Below are 25,330 nucleotides of genomic sequence, written 5' to 3'. Positions count from 1 at the left end.
GGACTTGTGTACTTGTACGCCAAGATCTCTCACTTCATCTACCCCTCTTAGTATATTCCCATTTATTGTGTAATCCCTGTAACTGTTTGACCTCCCTAAATGTATGACCTTGCACTTCTCTATGTTAAAATCCATCTGCCACTTTACTGTCCACTCCACCAACTCATCTATATCATTTTGGAGATTATGGCTATCCTCTACACTATCCACTACTTGGCCAATCTTTGTGTCATCTGCAAATTTCCCAATCGTTCACGTCCAAATCATTAATATATAACACAAACAGCAAGGGTCCCAACTCCGAGCCCCGTGGATCACCACTGGAGACAACTTTCCACATGCAAGGGCATCCATCATTATCCATTACCCTTTGTTTCCTGTTACAAAGCCAACCATTTATCCAGTTTGCCACATTACCCTGAATCCCAAGGGGTTTTACTTTCCTGACCAATCTGCCATGTGGGACCTTGTCAAATGCCTTGCTAAAATCCATGTACACAACATCCACTGCACTACCTTCATCAACCCTTCTTGTCACTTCCTCAAAGAATTCAATCAAATTTGTGAGGCAAAACCTTTTAACAAATCCATGCTGACCATCGCTGACTGGTCCATGCCTTTCCACATGACAGTTAATCCTATCTCTCAAGATTGATTCTACTAATTTGCTCACCACCGATGTAAAACTAACTGGCCTATAATTGTTTGGCATCTCCCGACAATCTGCCCCCATCTCCCAACATGCTGCCCCCCTCTCCCGACAATGCCCCCATCTCCCGACACTCTGCCCCCATCTCCCGACACGCTGACCCCATCTCCCGACAATGCCCCCATCTCCCAACATGCTGCCCCCATCTCCCGACACGCTGCCCCCATCTCCCGACATTGCCCCCATCTCCCGACAATGCCCCCATCTCCCGACATTCTGCCTCCATCGCCCGACACGCTGCCCCCATCTCCCGACACTGCCCCCAACTCCCCAACACGCTGCCCCCATCTCCCGACATTCTGCCCCCATCTGCCGACACTCTGCCCCCATCTCCCAGCTGCCCCATCTCCCGACACTCTGCCCCCATCTCCCGACACTCTGCCCCCATCTCCCGACTGCCCCATCTCCCGACACTCTACCCCCATCTCCTGACACTCTGCCCCCATCTCCCGACACGCTGCCCCCATCTCCCAACATTGCCCCCATCTCCCGACAATGCCCCCATCTCCCGACATTCTGCCCCCATCTGCCGACACTCTGCCCCCATCTCCCAACTGCCCCATCTCCCGACACTCTGCCCCCATCTCCCGACACTCTGCCCCCATCTCCCGACACTCTGCCCCCATCTCCCGACTGCCCCATCTCCCAACACTCTACCCCCATCTCCCGACACTCTGCCCCCATCTCCTGACACTCTGCCCCCATCTCCCGACACTGCCCCTATCTCCCAACACTCTGCCCCCATCTCCCGACTGCCCCCATCTCCCGACACGCTGCCCCCATCTCCCGACACTCTGCCCCTATCTCCCGACACTCTGCCCCATCTCCCGAATGTCCCCATCTCCCGACACTCTGCTTCCATCTCCCGACACTCTGCCCCATCTCCCGACACTCTGCCCCCATCTCCCGACACTCTGCCCCCATCTCCCGACACTCTGCCCCCATTTCCCGACACTCTGCCCCTATCTCCCGACACTCTGCCCCCATCTCCCGACACTCTGCCCCATCTCCCGACACTCTGACCCCATCTCCTGACTGCCCCCATCTCCCGACACTCTGCCCCCATCTCCCGGCACTCTGTCCCATCTCCCGACACTCTGCCCCATCTCCCGACACTCTGTCCCCATCTCCCGACACTCTGCCCCATCTCCCGACACTCTGCCCCCATTTCCCGACACTGCCCCCATCTCCCGACACTCTGCCCCCATTTCCTGACATTCTGCCCCTTCTCCCGACACTCTACCCCCATCTCCCGACTGCCCCATCTCCCAACACTCTACCCCCATCTCCCGACACTCTGCCCCCATCTCCCGACACTCTGCCCCCATCTCCCGACACTCTGCCCCCATCTCCCGACACGCTGCCCCCATCTCCCGACACTCTGCCCCTATCTCCCGACACTCTGCCCCATCTCCCGAATGTCCCCATCTCCCGACACTCTGCTTCCATCTCCTGACACTCTGCCCCATCTCCCGACACTCTGCCCCATCTCCCGACACTCTGCCCCCATCTCCCGACACTCTGCCCCCATTTCCCGACACTCTGCCCCTATCTCCCGACACTCTGCTCCCATCTCCTGACACTCTGCCCCCATCTCCCGACACTCTGCCCCCATCTCCCGACACGCTGCCCCCATCTCCCGACACTCTGCCCCCATCTCCCGACACTCTGCCCCATCTCCTGACTGCCCCCATCTCCCGACACTCTGCCCCCATCTCCCGACACTCTGTCCCATCTCCCGACACTCTGCCCCATCTCCTGACTGCCCCCATCTCCCGACACTCTGCCCCCATCTCCCGACACTCTGTCCCATCTCCCGACACTCTGCCCCATCTCCCGACACGCCGTCCCATCTCCCGACACTCTGCCCCATCTCCCGACACTCTGCCCCCATTTCCCGACACTGCCCCCATCTCCCGACACTCTGTCCCCATCTTCCGACACTCTGCCCCATCTCCTGACACTCTGCCCCCATCTACTGACACTACGTCCCCATCTCCCGACACTCTGCCCCCATTTCCCGACACTCTGCCCCATCTCCCGACATTCTGCCCCCATCTCCCGACACTGCCCCCATTTCCCGACACTCTGCCCCATCTCCCAACACTCTGCCCCCAACTCCCAACAATCTGCCCCCAACTCCCGACACGCTGCCCCCATCTCCCGACACTGCCCCCATCTCCCGACACTGGCCCCATCTCCTGAGCAGCCTGTCTCTACCTCTGCTGAACCCACCCAGGATGCACCATGTTGAAGCCAGAGTAAAGGACTGGGCTACAAATTATAATTCACCAAGAGTGTGCACATGGGGGTTTGACAAAATATTAACTTTCCTGTTTTTGACAAAACCACTTCCAGCTCTTATCCATTCTGACATCCCATGGGTCAGCTCGCCCTCACACTGGGTTCATGCTGAATGTCAATCCAGGCTGAGAGCCATTGGGTGGATGTGCAATGGGTGGATGAGTGGGTGGAGGAATGTTCAGTTCACAGGGAGGGGGATGGGGGAGCGGGGTTGGAGTTGGTGGTGGGAAGTGTTCATTCTGAAGGAGTCCCAACTGAAACTGACTTATCCCTACCAATGATGGTTGACCTGCTGTGTATTTCCCCAGGTTTGTGCTGGTCAGATTTTCAGTATTTATATATATTTTTATCTTTGCTCAAACATATTCTTGTTCTGACACTGAAATCCAGAGGATTTTAACTCTGTTAGAGTCAATCCTCATCGAATAAACAGGAGGACTCAACTGGTCCTAACTTTTTATGGTATCAATAAACAAAGATCCTACAAGATGTTTATATGGGGAATTGTTTTTGTCTGAGACCTGGGATGGTCAAACTATGGCCCCAAAGCTCAGGTTTGGGCCTTGAGCCTAGGCTATGGGCCCACATACAAGGAACACCATTACCGGATGTCCTTCATCCCCGATTTTAATCACTCCACCATTGGTGGCTGGGCCTTCAGCTGCCTGGACCCTAAGCTCTGGAATTTCCTCCCTAAACCCCTCCATCTTTCTACTTCACTTTCCTCCTTAAAGACACTCATTATAACCGACCTCTTTGAACAATCTTTTGGTCATCTGGTCTAATATGTCCTTATGCTCCTGTGAAACTCATTGGGATGTTTTATGATGTTAAAAGAGCGATATAAATATAAGTTGTTGCAGTTGTAGTAGTTCTGTCAGACCTGATCATTTACTGACCGAATGAGTCTTGGTAAATGTAACTCAGATAGACATGGCTTGTGTCACTGAAGTCAGACCTGATCGCTTTACTGAGTGAGTCTGCATCAATGTAACTCAGATAGATGCAGCCTGTTAGAACATTCCTGAGAAGGAAGTTCTGGGACTTTTGTTCTCCCCCAATGGGAAAAGCTGATTCTTTCAAACATTCAAAATTAATAATAAAGTTATTCAAGATGATTTGTTGTAGTGAGCTGAATTATTTGGTAGAATTAGAGTGAAGAGTGGGATTGACCCACAGCCTGAGTCACCACTTTAAGGACAGGAAAAGAGAGAATCTGGAGAGGAGAAAATAATTAGTAGGAGACCAGGCACTGAATCTGGAACAATGAGCAGAGAGGGGGAGGAGTGTGTGGGACAGAGATTTATGGATTTGGGGGAATGAAAGGAGAAAGAATATTCCATAGAAACTAGAATTGTCTGCTCTGAATTTCTATCCTGTCCTGACAGTGATGGCTTTTGTTAACTCTGTTTACAGGGAACTAGAGGGAGAGGATTTTCAGATGGGGAAACTCAAACCAAAAATCTCGACAGGATCTTATAGAATCACTGAATTCATATATGATCAGCAACTGATTATGGAAGCAGAAATGTTTGTCCATTCTGTCTGTGGGGAAAGATTTAAACATCTGTGTGGCTGGAAAATCACCGGGGACACACACACCCGAGTTGGAAACTCATCTCGGGGTCAAACATGGCATCAAGCATGCAAAATGTCTGGTTTGGATTCAGAGTTGCCAGGGAGAGGAATGGAGTTGGTAGCTAGGGAATGTAAATAATGGCTTCAGTCTTCCCAATATTTAATTGGAGGAAATTTCTGCACATCCACCACTGGGTGTCAGACACAGTCTGATAATTAAACAAAAGTAGAGAAGTGGAGAGAGGTGGCGGTGAGGTAGAGCTGGGCACTGACAGTGTCCATGTGATAACTGACACTGTGTTTTCAGATGATGTCGTTGTGGGGAGCATGTTGATGAGAAATAGGAGGCCAATTCTGGATCCTTTGGGGACACCAGAGGCAACTGTGGGAGTGGGAAAGGAAGACATTCCAAGTGATTCTCTGACTATGATTAGATAGAGAAGAATGGAACCAGGAGAGAGCAGCCCCAAACAGCTGGACGACAGTGTTGGAGCAGAATGGTGTGGTCAACCTTGTCAAAGGCTGCAGACAGGTCAAAGCTCAAGTAAATCAGTCTAAATTTGAGAGATATACATGTAGTTTCAAAAAAAAGAATATTTTCAGGATTATTAAAAGTTTTATGAGCCATAAAATGTTTGCAGAGAAAACACCTTTCTGACTGTACATCACACCAATAGCTTATGTTGAATATAACTAAACCCCTATCATAGTGACTACGATAAAATCTGCTTGTGTGTGTAACCGGCAGTCATGTATATGAAATATCCTGTACACGCAGAAATGAAACTTCAAGATTTTATTTAGTGAAGAATTATGGAGAGTTATAAAGAGAATTATTAAGAGTTAATTATACACGAGTCCAATTTACAATGTAGACTTCACAATACATTACATTTCTGTTGAGCTTATTGCAAGTATTTAGCTGCTTGAAGTGCTCTCTGCACAATAATGATTGTCCAAACTGTCTGTCAGAAGCCTCCTCCCCGCTCAACATCTCCTGCAACCTCCAGATTTTCACTCTAGGGTCACACCAAGTCTGGAGCATTAAAATGGGGTCTCACTGGGAAAAGATTTGGGAAGCACTGTATTAATAGACTCACACATGGTGTTTAACACAAAACTGTTTGATTTGACTTTTATCTGGAGTTTATTAACATCAGCAAAAACAGATCCCAATGCACAGCGTTCAGTCCTGGATGTGATTAACAGCAAAATCCAATCACTGTCATTACTCATGAATCCGCTGGTGTCTCAGCAGGTGGGATGAGGTAGTGAATCCCTTTCCACACTCGGAGCAGGTGAACGGTCTCTCCCCAGTGTGAACTCGCTGGTGTCTCAGCAGGTTGGATGACCGAGTGAACCCCTTCCCACACTCTGAGCAGGTGGACAGTCTCTCCCCAGTGTGAACTCGCTGGTGTCTCAGCAGGTTGGATACCTGAGTAAATTGTTTCCCGCACATGGAGCAGGTGAATGGCCTCTCCCCAGTGTGACTGCGCCGATGTGTTTCCAGCTGAGACGGGTAGTTGAATCCCTTCCCACATTCCCCACATTTCCACAGTTTCTCCCCGGTGTGACTGCGCCGATGAGTTTCCAGCTCAGATGGGTAGTTGAATCCCTTCCCACATTCCCCACATTTCCACAGTTTCTCCCGAGTGTGAACAGTGCTTTTACCTTCCATGTTCAAAATCCAATGATATTCAGGTTACGATACATGGGGCAACGCCATCAGATCTTGATGTGATGTTTGGTTTCAGTTTCCCGACTGCAAATCCTCCCCTTCTAATACCCTGTGAAATTGATTTGAAACAGAAAAGAGGGAGTGAGAGAGAACCCACAAAAACACAAAGGCAGGTTGTGAAATTGAGCTGAATGAATCTGGTCATTGATCTGTGGGGCCGGCACTAGGAACAAGTGATCATGAAAACTGCCGGATTGTTATAAAAACCCATTAATATCTTCAGGGAAGGGAAGCTTTCACCCAGTCTGGGCCTACACAAGACTCTGGCCTCTTTGGGAGCAGATAGAGAGAGAGAGAGAGATGGCAGTGGGTGTGGGAGGAGTGAGAAGAGAGAGTGATACAGGGGGTGAAGGAGAGGGATATCTGGCAGCATCTGTGGAGAGAGAAACAGAATTAACATTTTGAGCCCGTATGACTCTTCTTTGGAATTGGTGAGGCAGAGGGGGTTTATATTTCTACAATTCAACCAGAATGTGGAGAGAATCTCCCAAACCCCCAGCCTGAGCACTGAGAAGGACCAGGGTAGCAGGTGTATGTGAACACCATCACCTCCAAGCTCCCCTCCAAGTCACACTCCATCCTGACTTGTCTGACATCCGGTACTGGATGAATAGAAATTTCCTCCGTTTCAATATTGGGAAGACTGAAGCCATTCTCTTCAGACCCCGCCACAAACTCCACTCCCTAGCCACTGACTCCATCCCTCTCCCTGACAACTGTCTGAGACTGAACCAGACTGTTCACAAACATGGTCAAATATTTCACCCCAAAGGAGCTTCCAACCACATATCCACATCATCACCAAGACCGCCTATTTCCACCTCAGTAACATCGTCCGACTCCAGCCCAGTCTCAGCTCATCTGCTGCTGAAACTCTCATCCTTTCCTTTGTTCCCTCTAGACTTAACTATCCTAACACACTCCCAGCCGCCTTCCACATTCAACCTCCCTGTAATCTTGAGGTCATCCAAAACTCTGCTGCCAGTGTGCTTACTCACACCAAGTCTTGTTCACCCATCACCCCTGTGCTCACTGACCTAAAAAGGCTCCGAATTAAGGAGAACTGAAATTTTAAATATCTCATCCCTGTTTTCACATTCCTGCTCCCTAACTCAGAAATCTCCACCAGCCTCGCAACCCTCTGAGATATCTGTACTCCTCTGATTCCAGCCTCCTGACCATTCCTGATTTTAATCACTCCAGAGTTGGTAGCCATTTTGTCAGTTTTGAAGGCCCCGAGGTCTGCAATTTGTCCCCTAAACCTCTCAACCTCTGTAAGTCTCCAGAATTATAATTGCCAGTCTTCAGCCAATTCAATTCACTACACGTGATATCAAGTAATGGCTGAAGGCACTGGATACTGCAAAGACTATGGGCCCTGACAATATTCTGGCAATAGTACTTGAAGGCTTGTGCTCCATGTTGCACTCCTAGCCAAGCTGTTCCAGTACAGCTACAGCACTGGCATCTACCGCAACATTGCTCAGGTATGTCCTGCACACAAAAAGCAGGACAAATACAACCCAGCAAATTACCACCCCATCAGTCTACCCTCCATCATGAATAACGTGATGAAAGGGGTCATCAATAGTACTATCAAGTAGTGCTTGCTTAGCAAATGCTGACTGACGCCTCGTTTGGGTTCCACCAGGGCCACTCAGCTCCTGACCTCATTACAACGTTGCTTCAGTATCTGACAAAAGAGCTGAACTACAGAGTTGAGGTGAGAGTGACTGCCCTTGACATCAAGGCAGCATTTGACCGAGTGTGGCATCAAGGAGCCCCAGCAAAACTGGAGTCAATGGGAATCAGGGGGAAAACTCTCCGCTGGCTGGAGTCATACGGAGCACAAAAGAAGATGGTTGTAGTTGTTGGAGGTCAATCATCTCAGTTCCAGGATATCACTGCAGGAGTTCCTCAGGTGGTGCCTTAGGCCCAACCATCTTCAGCTGCTTCATCAATGACCTTCCTTCTACCATAAGGCCAGAAGTGAGGATGTTCACTGATGATTGCACAATGTTCAGCACCATTCGCGACTCCTCAGATACTGAAGCCGTCCATGTCCAAATGCAGCAAGATCTGGGCAATATCCAGACTTGGGTTCACAAGTGGTAAGTAACATTCACGCCACACAAGTGCCAGGCAATGACAATCTCCAACAAGAGAAATTTGAATCACCGCCCCATGACATTCAATGGCATTACCATCACTGAATCGCCCACCATGAACATCCTCGGGGTTACCATTGACCAGAAACTGAACTGGACAACAAGAGTATATCAAAGGCTAGGAATCCTGCAGTGATTAACTCACCTCCTGACTCCCCAGAACCTGCCCACAAGGCACAAGTCAGAAGTGTGATGGAATGCTCTCCACTTGCCTGGTGAGTACAGTTCCAACAACACTCAAGAAGCTCGACACCATCCAGGACAAACTAGCCCGCTTGACATTCACTCCCTCCACCACACACACACACACACAGTAGCAGCCAGTGTATACCATCTACAAGATGCACTGCAGGAACTCACCAAGCCTCCTTAGACAGCGCCTTCCAAGCCCATGACCACTACCATCTAGAAAGGCAAGGGCAGCAGATACATGGGAACACCACTATCTACAAGTTTCCCTCCAAGGCACTCACCATCCTGACTTGGAAATATATCGCCATTCCATTACTGTCACTGGGTCAAAATGCTGGTACTGCCACCCTCACAGCACTGTGGGTGCACCTACGCCACAGGGACCTCCGCGGATCAAGAAGGCACCTTCTCAAGGGCAATTAGGAATGGGCGATAAATGCTGGCCTGGCCAGCAATGCCCACAGCCCAGGGAGTGATTAAAAAGATTCTCTTTAAAACCCAGATCTTTGACCAAGCTTTAGGTCACCTGCCCTAATATCTCCTTATGTGGCTCAGTGTCAAACCTTTATTTGTAACATTTCTGTGAAATGTTTTGGAGCATTCCACAACATTAAAAGTGTGATAGAAAGTGAAATGGTTGCTGTTGATTTGGAATTATTTCTCTGTTCCTTCAGCATGGCTGGGTGATTAACCTGTAACTCCTTACCGATCAGCACTGTGGGAGCACCTTCACCACACAGACTGCAGCGGTTCAAGAAGGTCAAACATCATCTTCTCCACAGGCAACTGGGGCTTCGCAATATATGTTGGTATCTGTGGAGAGGGAAACAGACTGAAGACTTCAAGGTGTGCAGAATGAATTACTGGGAATAAAAATGCTGCAGAATTTGATGGTCAATATAAGCTCAGAGGTGGAAGAGAAATGGACTGTAGCACAGGAAAAACAATTCCTGACTGTGAAAGATATTGTGGGAAGAAGAACAAAGCTAAAATACACCCATTATTAGAGACAGAGGAAGCTTAACAATAGCAGAGAGGTGATCAGAGAGGACAGAGCTGAAACAGAGCAATGGATGGTGTTATGAATTAATTTCATCCTATGTCCCTGAGTGCTAACTTAGTAACCTGTGGAGATTGTAACATTTAAGGTACAGTTACGTTGGTTCCTGTCTAGTAACAAGGGTGGGACCCTCTGGCAGTGTTTTGATAGGTCATCAGATCGCTTCAAGGGCTTCAACAGCTCTTCTTTAGGGAGTTATTTTCAGGAGTTGCCAGGCAAAAGTGCCACAGAGACAGGGACAGGCAGAGGTCCGAGTTAAGTTAAAAAGTTAGAGAAAAGGCTGTAGGGAGAATTTAAATAAAGAGCTGTTGAAGCAAAGGTACCCCTTTAGAGCAGTGGTGTTCTGCTTGGCACAGCTGTAGATCTGAAAATGTGTTTGTAAGCTAGTGTTTCAGTGTACTCAGGAATCCAGGGAGAAGGAATCTCGGAAAGCGAGATTGAAACTCTGTGAGGTGGACTATTGATAAAGCTGTCTGAGTGGGAGTGACTTTTGGAGAGAAGTCCAGGTGAGATCTTCGAAGCTTGAGATTGGAAACCCTCGTGAGAAAGACAAAGTTTCAGTGAGGTTGGTTGACTCACAGTGGGACTCATGTGGGTTGTTGAGAAATCCTTGGAATCTGCTTTGGCTGCATCTGTCATTTACTCTGTAACATGTTGCGTTAGACCACAGTTCATCTATTAATTCACATGTACCTCATACTTACCTTGAATGTTGGAGTATCAGATATGTATTGTAAATTGCTTTATCTTTCTGAGCTTGTATGGTAAATTTTGCTTAATTGTCGTTCAAAATCCTTGAGGTTTTATCCCAAAAACAGGTGTCTTGAAACTCAACCTTTATCTACTTTAAGTAAAATGGTATTGATCCCGAACCAGATCTCCCCCCATGTCCCAGGATCTGCTCAAGGATCATAACAATGGACATGGATTCAGATCCAGAGGAAAGAAGCCACAGCAGCTTTTAACAGGGTCCATGTCAGCTGGTGAAGTCAAAACTAAGACATAAAGCCTTTTCTTGCTGTGGTAGACTTTGTTCAGTGTCAACACTCCGCATCCACACCCGGTGTCCCAGCTATCCCTTATTTATAAGTGTTCAAAAACCCATCACCTGTTTCCTTCAACAATCTAATTGACATTAACAAGCTTTAACAATGTAACTGATAACACATTCACATCAACCTCAGAGCCATGGAACTTCGCACAGATAACAGAGCATAAAACTTTAAATTGTAGGTGAATAGTCAAAAATACTCACCTGTGAAACAATTTCAAGGTTCAATTTTAAACTCTCCTGCTAGAGCCTGCAGCTGGAAAGATATCAGAAGCACTGGAGTCAGAGAAAAATCTCCCAGTTGAGGAAATACCCGGGGAGCGGGGTGATGTCACAGTGTAATTGTCGATGTGTGATGATGTCACAGTGTAATTGTCGATGTTTGATGATGTCACAGACACAGAACATCTGGGTCTGTGCAAACCAGTGATCACCACACATTGTAAAGGATGTGAGGGGCCTTGAGAGGGGGCAGAGGAGATTTAACAGAATGGTTCAAGGGATGAGGGATTTTAAAAGTAAGGTTAGGTTCTCCTTGGAGAAAAGGGGATTAAAGGGAGATTTAATGGAGGTGTACAAGTTTATGATAGGTTCAGATAAGGTAGATAAGGAAAAGCTGTTCCCATTAACTGACTGTAAAAGGATTACAGGACACAAATGAAAGATTTTGGGCTAGATCTGCAGGGGGAGATGTGAGGAAAAACGTTTTTACTCCTTGAGTAGTAAAGACCTGGAACTCAATGCTTACACTCAGAGGCCGATAATATCTGGGTCCTGAATTTCTATCCTGGACTAAGTGACAGCTTTGGGAAATGGTTTGTACTGAGCATTAGAAAAGGAGGATCCCAGTCCTGATGAATCGAGTGGCTCTGTCAGGTCTTCCCCGTCTGTAAATCCTCCACTTCTAACCCCCTGTAAAAGGAGTTTCCAAAATCCATCCCTGTCAGTCCAGGATAGAAATTTACAACATTCTCTCCTCCTGCCACCTGGACCAGGGGTGATCGCGCATGCGCCCTGCTGCACTTTGCCCCCTATAAAGATGGCGGCCGTTACCCCGGGCCTGGCGAAGGGAAAAATCCAAACTTTTTCGGTTCGTTCTCGTCAAACACAAGACCGATACCTTGTTAATGGGATCTGCGGTCTGCACTGTGCCTTTATGAAGCCTCCCTGCCCACTCCGCTGGCTCCATTCCTCCTCACACACCCACTAACTCTGTTAGTTTGCTCCACTCGACGTTCTCTAACCCTCAGAGCAGCTTCTGTCACAGAACAGCAATGCGCATGCTCATGACTAGACCGCAATGCGCATGCTCCAATGACACTGTCATGCGCATGTGGGAGAAGTGGTGACGTAGCGGTACTGGACTGGTGAATCAGAGACCCAGGGTAATGTTGGGGAGATGGGTTCGAATCCCACCACGACTGATAGTGGAAATTGAATTAAATAAAAATTTAAATTGTCTTAAAATCTCAATCTGGTCCTTACCTGTGACTCCAGATCTACAGTAATGTGGTTGACTCTCAAATGCCCTCTGAGCAAGGACAATTAGGGATGGGCCATGAATCACATGAATGAATAAAAACAAAGTGCAGAAAGCTTCCTGAGTGAGCTTATAACATAAGAAATAGGAGTAGGCCATCCTTCCCCTCAAGCCTACCCCGCTATTCAATAATCAGACCTGCCCCAGACCTCAACTCCTCTTTCATGCCAGCTCCTCATAGCCCTCAACTCCCTGATATTTCAAAAATCTATTTACCTCTTTAAGTACTTCCGGTGATCTCGCCTCCACAACTCTCTGGGGTGGAGAATTCCAGACATTCACTACCCTCTGAAAGAAGAAATTCCTTCACGTCTCAGTTTTGAATGAGTGTCCCCTTATTCTGTAACTATGTTATTTTTTATGTCCCCTAGTTTGAGGTTCCCCTATTAGTGGAAATATCTTCTTAACATCTACCGTATCAAGCCCCTTTAGGATCTTCTACATTTCAATAAGATGACCCTCCATTCTTTTAAACTCTAATGAACAAAGGCCTAAATAGCTATTTAGCCATTCTTGATAATTCAATCCTTTCATCCCACGAATCAGCCTAGTGAATCTCTTTCAAACTGTCTCCAACAGGGCACATTCTGCTCTCCTTTGAATGTTGGGTAGTCCCACTGCCATTGAAAGCCCTTTTTTTTGAACAGAAAATTATGTTTTGTGATCTGATGACAATTGGAGCCCAGGGCCAAGATATAACATCATTTATCAATTGATATGACAAACAAAGCGCACAGGTCCTCTGCCATAGTTCTGTTCTGGGTGTAATTAGCAGCAGAACAAACCCCTAAGGTTAAATGTGAACTCACTGGAGTCTCACTGGGCAGTGTGAACAAATGATTTTACTTCCCATATGCAGAAGAGTCAAGCTCCATCTTGTCAGTAACATACGAACAAGGAGCAGGAGTCAGCCATTCGGCTCCTTGAGCCTGCTCTGCCATTTAATATGATCATGGCTGATCTGATCTGATAGTAACCTCAAATCTGCACCCTGCCTGCCCCAATAACATATCACTCCCCCCTTTGCTTATCAGTAATGTATCCACCGCTGCTTTAAAAATATTCAAAGACTTTGCTTCCACCATCTTTTCGGCAAGAGAGTACCAAAGATTCATGGTCGTCTGAGAAAAAAAATGTTGCCTCATCTCTGTTTTAAATGGGTGACATTTTATTTTTAAACTGTCTAAATGACTAGATTTCAGCACAGAGCAAGTGGAAAGTTCAGTTAACATGATTGTCAAGCAGTGAGGAAGTGAATTTGCAATTCAGGTGCACCTTGTTCGTGCATTTTCCAGATTAGAACTTCAATTGAACCTATCGTTCTCCATCATGAGCATATTCAAGATGGAAAGCTCAGGTCACTCAGGGAATCAAAGGATATTGTGGGGTGGGGTGAAGTAGAGTGGAAGTGGAAGATTATTCACTGGTGGAGCAGACTCAAGGGTCTACCCCTGCTCCTATTTCTTGTGTTCTTATGAATATCATTGTGAATCATTTCCACTCAAGCACAGCAGATGCAGCACCTGCCCTCTCACTTCCTCGTTTCCCACTTCCCAGGTCCCCAAACACTCTATCCAGGTTACTGTCAGAGTAATTTACTTATACTTCTTTATATTTAATATTGTGTAGTTGCTGCACGCGATGTGGTCTCCTCTACACTGAGGAAACTAAATCCCAATTGGGTGACTGCTTTGTGGATCAATCATGATCCTGAGCTTCTAACCATTTACCAGTTTAATTCTCCACCCACTCCCGCTCTGACCTCTCTGTCCTCAGCTTCCTACATTGTTCCAATGAAGCTCAATTGAAGCTCGATGAACAGCAGCACAACTTTGATTAGACACTTTACAACCTTCCAGACTCAACATTCATTTCAACAATTTCAGATCAAAATCACCATTTTTCGGACAGTTCAATGGTTTGCGTTGGGCTTCACTGGAACAATGCAGCAAGCCAAGGACAGACATGTGGGTGGAGTGTTAAAATGGCAAGCAACAGGGAGGTTTGGGTCATTCTTGCGGACAGACCGCAGGTGTTCTGCAAAGTTTATGTTTGGTCTCTCCAATGTAGAGGAGACCACATTGGGAGCAACGAATACAGTAGACTAAGTTGGGGGAAATGCAAGTGAAATGCTGCTTCACTTGAAAGGAGTGTTTGGACCCTTGGACGGTGAGGAAAGAGGAAGTGAAGGGGCAGGTGTTACATCTTTTGCGTGGGCATGGGGTGGTGCCATAGGTGGGGGTTGAGGAGTAGGGGGTGAAGGAGGAGTGGGCCAGGGTGTCCTGGAGGGAACGATCCCTATGGAATGCCGATAGGGGGGGTGAGGGGAAGATGTGTTTGGTGGTGGCATCATGCTTGAGTTGGCAGAAAAGGTGGAGGATGATCCTTTGAATGCGGAGGCTGGTGGGGTGATAAGTGAGGACAAGGGGGACGCTATCAGGTTTCTGGGAGGGAGGAGAAGGCACAAGGGCGGATGCGTGGGAGATGGGCCGGACACGGTTGAGGGCCCTGTCAACGACCGTGGGTGGAAAACCTCGGTTAAGGAAGAAGGAGGACATGACAGAGGAACTGTTTTTGAATGTAGCATCATCGGAACAGATGCGACGGAGGCGAAGGAACTGAGAGAATGGGATGGAGTCCTTACAGGAAGCGGGGTGTGAGGAGCTGTAGTCGAGGGAGCTGTGGGAGTCGGTAGGCTTGTAATGGATATTGGTGGACAGTCTGTCACCAGAGATTGAGACAGAGAGGTCAAGGAAGGGAAGGGAAGTGTCAGAGATGGACCACGTGAAAATGATGGAGGAGTGGAGATTGGAAGCAAAATTAATAAATTTTTCCAAGTCCCGACGAGAGCATGAAGCAGCACCGAAGTAATCATCGATGTACCGGAGAAAGAGTTGTGGAAGGGGGCCGGAGTAGGACTGGAACAAGGAATGTTCCACATACCCCATAAAGAGACAGGCATAGCTGGGGCCCATGCGGGTACCCATAGCCACACCTTTTACTTACTTATAGCTCTAATTCCCAAACAGAAAATGCTGCCAAGAATCAGCAAGTCAGACTGAGTCTGTGGCAGCTCTCAGCGTTTGAAACCGTCACAATGCTCGACTGATTGACAGCAACTGCGAACCAATAGGAAGAGGGGGCGGGACTGGAGGACCGAGCAGGAGCGGCTGGCCCTCCAACCAATCGGAGTGAGTGAGGGGCGGAGCTGGGCTGGGAGTGAAGCATGCGCAGTTTGAATAATGGCGATGGACGCTTCTTTCTCGGATCCGCAATAAGTGAGTGGGTAAATGGCGGGGCGGAGGGCGCGGTCGATTCGGCCAGCGGGCGGGCGGGAGGCTTCGTAAAAATGTTGTGTAAGCCACAAACCCCGAAAAAGAACTTCCCTGTATCGTGAGGGACCGTCCCCCTGTTTGGTCCGAGCGAGGCCGCAGCTTTCTCCCAGTTACAGACCCAGGTTAACGGCCGCCATCTTTATGGGGGGCAATGTGCAGCAGGGCGCATGCGTGGCCGCCATCTTTGTAGGGACAATGTTTTTGGAATCTTTTCAATGACAATGGGAACAACTTGTCCATCAAACTGCTTCACGCTATGAGTTACAATGTCTTATTGATGAGGAAGAAATACGATATATGTTCAAGCCAGTGACAATAACTTGTATGAATATTGTGCCCTTAACATGATAAAATTTTCCAAGACATTTCACAGAAATGTTACAAGGTAACATTTGACACTGAGGAGATATTAGGGCAGGTGACCAAAAGCTTTAAGGCGTATCTTAAACAGGGAAAGTGAGGTGGAGAAGTCCAAGGAGGAAATTCCAGAGCTTGTGTCCTAGCACACGAAAGAACAGTTGGCAATGGTGGAGCGATTAAAATCAGGAATGCTCGAGGACGGAATTGGATGAGTGTAGAGAGATCGCAGGGGTGTGTGGCTGGAGAAGATTACAGAGATAGGGATGGTCACAGTCAGGGAGGAAAACAAGGATAAGAATTTTATAATTTTGGTACTTCTCAAAAGGCCAGTGAGCACAGGGGTGAGGGGCGAGCAAGGCTTGGTGCGAGTAAGCACAGAAGCAGCAGAGTTTTAGATGACCTCAAGATTACAGGGAGGTTGAATATGGGAGGCCAGCCGGAAGTGTGTTAGGATCATGAAATCTTGAGGTAACAAAAGAATGGATGAGGGTTGCTCTTCCTTGAAGGACATTCGTGAGCCAATTGTTTTTTGTATAACAATCCAGCAGCTCTCACAGTTACTTTTTCCTCATGCCCAATCCACAAATTACCAGATTCATTCAGCTTAATTTCCACAAAACCTGCCTTTGTGTTTTTGTGTGTTCTCTCTCACTTTTTTCTGTTTTAAATCAATTGCACAGGGTACTAGGAGAGGATTTGCAGTCAGGAAACTGAAACCAAACATCACACCAAGATCTGATGGAATCGCCCAATTTATCGTAACCTGAATATCGTCGGATTTATAACATGGAAGGAAAAAGCACCGTTCACAGTGGAGAGGAACCCAATACGTGTTCTGTGTGTGGAGGATTCAGCCGATCAGCTGGCCTGTCAAAGCACAAGTGCAGTCACACTGGGGAGAACTCGTGGAAATGTGGGGACTGTGGGAAAGAATTCAATAACTCATCTGACCTTAAAAAGCATCAGCGCACTCACACTGGGGAGAGGCCATTCACCTGCTCCATCTGTGGGAAGGGATTCATTCAGCTATCGCACCTATTGAGACACGTGAGAGTTCACACTGATGAGAGACCTTTTAAATGCCCAGATTGCGGGAAGTGCTATAAAAGTTCCGGGGAACTGATGTCCCATAAACGTGTTCACACTGACATGAGACCTTTTAAATGCCCAGACTGTGGGAAGTGCTATAAAAGTTCTGGGGAACTGATGTCCCATCAACGTGTTCACACTGACGATAGACCGTTCAGGTGCTCTCACTGTGGGACTGGGTTCAGGCGATCATCTAACCTCATTGTACACCAGCGAGTTCACACTGGGGAGAGATTGTTCGTCTGTGCCGAGTGCGGGAAGAAATTCTTACATTTGTCAAATCTACTGACACACCAGCGCACTCACACGGGGGACAGGCCATTCACCTGCTCCAAGTGTGGAAAGGGATTCACTACCACATCAAACCTGCTGAAACACCAGCAGGTTCACAGTGATGAGAGACCCTTTAAATGTCCAGACTGCGGGAAATGCTTTAAAAGTTCCAGGGAACTGATGTTCCATCAACGTGTTCACACTGACGAGAGACCGTTCAGGTGCTCTCACTGTGGGACTGGGTTCAGGCGATCATCTGAACTCACTGCGCACCAGCGAATTCACACCGGGGAGAGACCATTCATCTGCTCCCACTGTGGGAAGGGATTCACTCAGTTATCCACACTGCTGAGACACCAGCGAGTTCACACTGGAGAGAGATTATTCACCTCCTCCTCGTGTGGGAAGGGATTCACTCAATTGCGATATCAGCTGAGACACCAACCGCTTCAAAGTGGCAAGAGACCTTTCACCTGTTCTGAGTGTGGGAAGGAATTCACCCATTCATCTACCCTGCTGACACACCAGCGAGTTCACACTGATGAGAGACCTTTTAAATGCCCAGACTGCGGGAAGTGCTTTAAAAGTTCAGGGAATCTGATGTCTCATCAACGTGTTCACACTGATGAGAGACCGTTCAGGTGCTCCCATTGCGGGGCTGGGTTCAAGCGTTCATCTCATCTCACCATACACCAGCGCACTCACACTGGGGAGAGACCGTTCACTTGCTCCGAATGTGGGAAGGGATTCACTCAATCATCCCACCTGCTGACACACCAGCGAGTTCACAAGTAACTACAGTGATTGGTTTTGCTGTTAAAGGACTGAACCTTGTTCACTGGGGTCTGTTTCTGCTGATGTTAATAAACTCCAGCCCAGTTACAGATGTTAATATTCTGGATAAAAGTCAAATAAATTGCTTTCTATCAAACACACGTGTTGAATCCTTTTTAATATCTCTCACACAATTGTATTCCTTTTGAAGTGCTCTCCCTCTCCCGTCTCCTCCATCCTCACCTCAACAAGTGTGAGGAGCTCATGGAAACTGTCTGTAAAGTTTCCCATAACTGAGCCGTAAACTCACATCTTTCTCCATCCAGCCAGTGAAGTTATACTGGGGAGGGTTTAAATGCTTAGATTGTACCAAGAACTTTAAAAACCCGCATTCACCAGTGCATTCTCTCCAGTTCCACTCCTTTCATCTGCTCTCACTGCGGGAAGAGGTTCAGGTGATTGTCCATCCTGCTGCAACACCAGTGGGTTCACACCGGGGAGAGGTCATTCACCTGCTCCGTGTGTGGGGAGGGATTCATTAATTCATTCAACCTGTTGACACATCAGCGAGTTCACACTGACAGAAGCTCTTTTGAACATCTGGTTTGCAGGAAAGGTTATAAAAATTATGTGGAACCAATGTACCATCAACATGTGCACACTGACAAGACACTGTTCGGGATCTCTCACTGTGGGACTGGGTTCAGGTGATCCTGTGAACTCAGTGTCCACCAGCTCACTCACACTGGGGAGAGACTATTCACCTGTTCCGTGTGTGGGAAGAGATCCACTCAGTCACCCAATTCAACTTGGTCACACTGCTAAGGAACCTTTTCAAAGTTCTGACCGTGAACAGAGATTTAAAAGCCAAATGGATCTGCTAAAACACAAACACATTCACACTGGAGAGAGGCTGTTCACCTGCTCTGTGTGTGGGAAGAGATTCACTCAGTCATCTCACCTACTGACACACCAACGAGTTCACAGATGACACCAGAGGTTGAATTCTGCTGTTGTTTCTGCTGTTAATCACAGACAGGACTGAACCATTTTCATTCAGGCAGTTGGGATTTGTTTCTGCTGATGTTAATAATCCATGTAATTGGACTGCAGTTTAATATTCTGGAGAACTGTCAAACAAATCAGCTTTGTTTTGGACACTTGTAAATTTCTGTCTTTCCCACCTGGGTGTTTAACATCACCCAGCTGGAGCTCAGAAAAGACAATCTGAGGGACGATCATACATCATGGACAGAACTTCAGCTTGGACACAGCCCTTCAGGGTCAGACTGAAGAGGAACAAGCAGCATTTTGTTCTTTCTCATCTCTCTTCAATGACAGCAAAGTCCCCGTGTGGGTTAATCCTGAGGTGTGTAAGAAATGTGTCCCAGCAGCTCTCTTCCATGGTTCAGAGCTCCTAGGCACGGAACAGAAGGCTCCTTTCCAACTGTGTTTAGAGTCAGGAAGAATAACAGCTGGAAACATGCTGTCAAATCGGAGATTGCTGTAAAACTGTAATCTGTTCCTGACTGAAAGTGAAGCAGCAGGTTTAAGTTTCCAGTCTGAAAATGCTTGTGGCAATTATTCTGTATCCACCATTGAAAGGCATGTGTTAACTCATAAATAATAAATCTGTTTTAAATACATTGGATTAAACTCTGCAGTAAAATGACAGATGGACAATTTTAGAGGTATCTGTTAACTGCTGGGGGAGTTATGCAACAGACATTTGATCTCCAGATAAAGAAGGAGCTGCTGTGTGTTTTTTGGAATTCCCTGTTTTATTGATGTGTGTGTGTGTGTGTGCGTGTTAGACAAATATCACCCACTATTGTGGGAGAGAAGAGCAGCCATTAGGGAAGAGAAGAGATCTTTGGGAATGAAGATGGTGAACAATTGTGGGAATAACAGCAAAAGCTTTTCCAGCTCTGTCAGGAGTGGGAAGATGGTTAAAGGTGATTTCAAGCCACTGAAAGACAATTGAGGACAGATTGAATCAGATTGCCAGGCTATGACAGAGCTGTTAAATGACTGTTTCACATCAGTCTGCACTTCTGTGGATAATGCTCAGATTCCAGCTGTGGGATGTGCTGTCGACAGTAACATCATCAATATTAAAATAGAAAGGGATTGTCACCCTGGAGATAATAGGAAATCTCAAACTAGATGGTGCTCCAGATCCAGGTGATATCCACCCAAGGGGGTTTAAAGAGATAGGACGGGGGCTCTGTGACCCCCTTGTCCATATCTTCAACAGCTCAATAGAGTCAGCGATTGTTCCCTGGGATCGGAAGGCAGCTCATGTAGTTCCCACCTTCCAAATTGGGGACAAGTCCAAGCCAGGGAACGAAAGGCCCATCAGTGTGACCTCGATCACAGGGAAGACGCTTGAAAGGATCCTAAGAGATTCTGTTTCTGATTGCTGGGGAAGAGAAGGAGCCATTAGAGATGCTCAACATGGCTTTTGGAAAAAAAAAGTCACATCTTACAAGGGGACATAGATTCAAGGTAAGTGGTAGACAGTGTAGGTGGGACATGAGGAAGAACATTTTTACGCAGAGAGTAGTGGGTGTCTGGAATTCGCTGCTCAAGTTGGTGGTAGAGACAGAAACTTTAAACTCTTTTAAAATGTACCTGGATCTGCACCTTAAGTGCTGTAAGCTGCAGGGCTATGGGCCGGGTGCAGGAAGGTGGGATTAGAAAGGGCACCTGGGGTCCTCGGGCTGGCATGGACAATATGGGCTGAATGGCCTCCTTCTGTGCTGTAACTTTTCTATGGTTCTTTGGTTCAAAGGAATTTGCAAACAATCTGAGGATAATAGTGTGGGGAAAGGAATGGATCTGGAAAGCAGCAGACACTTCACGTTGTTCCAGGAGAAGTGGGGCCTGGTTGTATTTTACACAGCACAGTCAGCCTGTGGTTTCACCCTGGATGGAGAACGTTGGAATCGTAACATGCACATCACTCGATGGGATTCTCAAAAGCCACATTGTCTGCTTGGAGAGGAAGGTTTGTGTTATCGCTAATGAAAAGCAGTACACACAAACACTGAAACACAGAGGCTCACATACACATTCTCTGTCTGTCTCTCTCTCATACACACACATAAAGACATCCTCTCTCCATACACACACCCTCTCCCCCCACACACACGCACATACACACAGAGACATCCTCTCTCCACATATACACACCCTCTCCCCCCACACACACACGCACATATACAGACATCCTCTCTCCATACACACACATACAGACATCCTCTCCACACACACACAGACATCCTCTCTCCATACACACACCCTCTGCCCCCATACACACGCACATACACAGACATCCTCTCTCAACCTCTCCCCACACACACATGCACATATACAGACATCCTCTCTCCACACACACAGGCAGAGATCCTCTCCACATACGCACATAGACATCCTCTTTCAATCCATAGAACCATAGAACACTACAGCACAGAAAACAGGCCAGTCTGTGCCGAAATATTATTCCGCTAATACCATTGACTTGCACCTAGTCCATAACCCTCCAGACCTCTCCCATCCATGTATCTATCCAATTTATTCTTAAAACTTAAGAGTGAGCCTGCATTTACCACGTCGGATGGTACCTCGTTCCACATTCTCACCACTCTCTGAGTGAAGAAGTTCCCTAATGTTCCCCCTAAACCTTTTCCCTTTCACCCTAAAGCCATGTCCTCTCGTGTTTATCTCTCCTAATCTAAGTGGAAAGAACCTACTCGCATTTACTCTGCCTATACCCCTCATAATTTTGTAAACTTCTATCAAATCTCCCCTCATCCTTCTACGCTCCAAGGAATAAAGTCCTAACCTGTTTAATCTTTCCCTGTAACTCAACCCCTTAAGACCCGGCAACATCCTAGTAAATCTTCTCTGCACTCTTTCAATCTTACTGATATCCTTCCTGTAGTTAGGCAACCAGAACTGCACAAAATACTCCAAAGTTGGCCTCACCAATGTCTTATACAACCTCACCATAACATCCCAACTCCTATACTCAATACTTTGATTTATGAAGGCCAGTATGCCAAAAGCTTTCTTTACAACCCTGTCTACCTGTGATGCCACTTTCAGGGAATTATGTATCTGAACTCCCAGATCCCTTTGTTCCTCCGCACTCCTCAGTGCCCTACCATTTACTGTGTATGTCCTACCTTGGTTTGTCCTTCCAAAATGCAACACCTCACACTTTTCCGCACTAAATTCCATCTGCCATTTTCTGGCCCATTTTTCCAGTTGGTCCAGATCCCTCTGCAAGCTTTAAAAGCCTTCCTCGCTGTCCACCACGCCTCCAATCTTAGTGTCATCAGCAAACTTGTTGATCCAATTTACCACATTATCATCCAAATCATTGATATAGACAACGAACAACAATGGTCCCAGCACAGATCCCTGAGGCACACCACTAGTCACAGACCTCCAATCTGAGAAGCAATCATCCACTACCACTCTCTGTCTTCTCCTACACAGCCAATTTTGAATCCAGTTTACAACCTCTCCATGGATACCAAGTGTCTGAACCTTCTGAACTAATCTCCCATGAGGGACCTTGTCAAAGGCCTTACTAAAGTCCATGTAGACAATATCCACAGCCTTTCCTTCATCTACATTCTTGGTAACCTCCTCGAAAAACTCTACAAGGTTTGTTAAACACGACCCACCACGCACAAAGTCATGCTGACTATCCTTAATCAGCCCTTGGCTGTCCAAATAATTGTATATCCAATCTCTCAAAACACCTTCCAATAATTTACCTACTATTGACGTCAGCCTCACTGGCCTGTAATTACCTGGTTTACTTTTGGAGCCTTTTTTAAACAACGGAACAACATGAGCTACCCTCCAATCCTCCGGCACCTCACTCGTGGCTAAGGACATTTTAAATATTTCTGCCAGGGCCTCTGCAATTTCTACACTAGTCTCCCTCAAGGTCCGAGGGAATATCATGTCAGGCCCGGGAGATTTATCTACCTTTATTCGCTGTAAGGCAGCAAGCACCTCCTCCTATTTAATCCCTCCTCCCACACACACACACACACACACACACACACATATGCAGACATCCTCTCCCCTCACACACACACTCCCACACTCAGAGACACACTCTCACCCATACAGACATGAGGACGCTCCCTGTCCTATTGAGTGGACAACACCAACCAAACTGACTAATACTGGGGATAAACTATTGGCTCCTATGCAGTCCCGAATTTTTGGAAAATTCAAGTCAACATCATCCTCTTTCGCCCTTGAGTAGTTTTGACCATCCAATCCCACCCCTTACTCTGAACATTAAGTCTAGAGGCAACAACGCAGTTATAACAATGAGCTGTCTATTGCCAGGCTGGGAGGTTGTAAAATTTCAGAACAAGGTCCCTGGATAATTACAGCCTCTACTTCCCTCTTGGAATTACCAAAAATATTAATTCCCCTCACGTTGATGGTCTGGTTGATGGAGAGAATTCTGAGGCAGGTCACATGGAGAAAGAATATGTTGTTTTGACTCTGTAGTTCAATATTCCCAAGTTTGTTCATTGCTGCTCCTGGGACAGGTATTGCACCATACCAAGCCGATACTCTAGATAATGCTCATCTTCATAATTCACAACACTATTCCTGATGTTCATGAGCTGCCTCATTTTTTTTTCCCATTAATTCCATTTGCTGATCTATCAGTAATGGACTTGCTGCCATCTCGAACAAAACTGTTTTCACCACTAAGGCTCCGCTGGTATTTAATAGTCTTCATGACATCATTGCACTGGGACTGGATGACATCATAAGAGTCCATTGTTTCTTAATGATCCACATCAATAACCAGAGGAAATATTAATAAACCTGAGCACATTATCTAGGTTGACACTCCAGGGTGACATTGAGAGACTGCTGCACTGTCAGAGACAGCATCCTTCAGATGGAACTTGTGGTGGCTCTGGTCACAATCTTCCAATCCTCCTTATATCGTGGTGGTGTCAAAGCACTGACAGATTGTAAATGTTACACTCCTGTTCAAAAGCACAGCAATTCCAGGACAATCAGCTTCACATTAGTGGTGGGGAAAGGGTGGAGACAATAATCTGGGACAAAATCAATTGGCACTTGGAAAAGTATGGATTATTATTTCCAGCATTTTATTTTTTTAATACCGATACCTTTCCTAGATCCCAAGGTGAAGAGAGACTCTGAGACGTACTGGGAGCTGGGACTTATCCGTGAGAGGTAACCAAAGGTATGGAAACTGATAGAATCTAGAGTTCGAAAGGAGAAAAGATCCAAAAATGGAGCAGTTGGAAACAGGACATCAATTGGCCTCCTCTTATCCTGGAGAAATCAAGGACTCGACATGCTGTGTTTGAAACTAAACGGATTTATTTAACAGACATCAAGATAGTAAACTCCAGCCCAGTTACAGGGATTTTTAACATTAGTAGGAATAAACCCCAACTGTCAGAATGAACATGGTTCAGTTCTGGATGTGATTCATAATCACAGTAACAGCAGAACGAGCACATTAAAGGAAACAGAGGGTAAACATAAATTATTTCTGCTGGTTAGGCAGTCTAGGAATAGATGGTATAGTCTAAAACTTGGAACCGGACCTTTCAGGAGTGTAATTACATGGAATACGGGACACAGAAACAAGCCATTCAGCCCAACCCCAATCCATGCTGGTGTTAATGCTCCACTAGAGCCTCCTCTGAATTTCCTCACATAAATCTATCATAACAATTTATTCCCTTCCCCCTCTTGTGCTTGTCTAGCTTCCCCTTGAACATTATTAGATGTGATTCCATGATTGGACAACACTTACTAAACAATCCTGACTGTGCTAAGAGTTACATAACAACCAATTTAAGATTATCAGTCGGGCTCTCTGTGTGGCTCACTTACATGTGCTAGAAGCTACATATATTCACACATAGTGCCCTGTCCTTTGCACAAAAACACATCCACGCATTGTGCCTTTTTAACAAAACAAAAACTAAATCTACTCTGGGCCCTATCCACTGATTCTAAATCTTTTTGTATAACGTGGCAACCAGAACTGCCCTCTTCATTACGGCGGGTAAGATTTATGTTTGTGAGTCACAGATTACCCAAAAAAGGGGGTTGAGCTCAGAAG

General features: G+C 46.8%; 2 long non-coding RNA genes across 3 annotated transcripts; both read right to left on the bottom strand.

Annotated features, from left to right (window-relative positions):
- Positions 1-5,372: 5,372 nt before the first annotated feature.
- Positions 5,373-6,320, bottom strand: LOC121270542. Its single transcript, XR_005941564.1, has 2 exons — positions 6,263-6,320; positions 5,373-5,651 (listed from the first exon to the last, which is right to left on the bottom strand). It is a non-coding gene; the product is annotated as an uncharacterized LOC121270542 (long non-coding RNA).
- Positions 6,321-6,323: 3 nt separating this feature from the next.
- LOC121270540 lies at positions 6,324-12,076 on the bottom strand. 2 transcript variants are annotated; one of them, XR_005941562.1, is made up of 4 exons: positions 11,921-12,076; positions 11,005-11,056; positions 9,396-9,502; positions 6,324-6,378 (listed from the first exon to the last, which is right to left on the bottom strand). It is a non-coding gene; the product is annotated as an uncharacterized LOC121270540 (long non-coding RNA). The 2 variants fall into 2 exon arrangements; XR_005941561.1 differs by having other exon boundaries at positions 11,005-12,076.
- Between the last annotated feature and the right edge of the window lie 13,254 nt (positions 12,077-25,330).

This window comes from Carcharodon carcharias, chromosome 27 (assembly GCF_017639515.1).
Source record: "Carcharodon carcharias isolate sCarCar2 chromosome 27, sCarCar2.pri, whole genome shotgun sequence".
In the NCBI taxonomy this organism is placed as follows: Eukaryota; Metazoa; Chordata; class Chondrichthyes; order Lamniformes; family Lamnidae; genus Carcharodon; species Carcharodon carcharias.
Note: the sequence above shows the minus strand (reverse complement) of the source record. Positions and strands in the feature narration are given on the sequence as shown.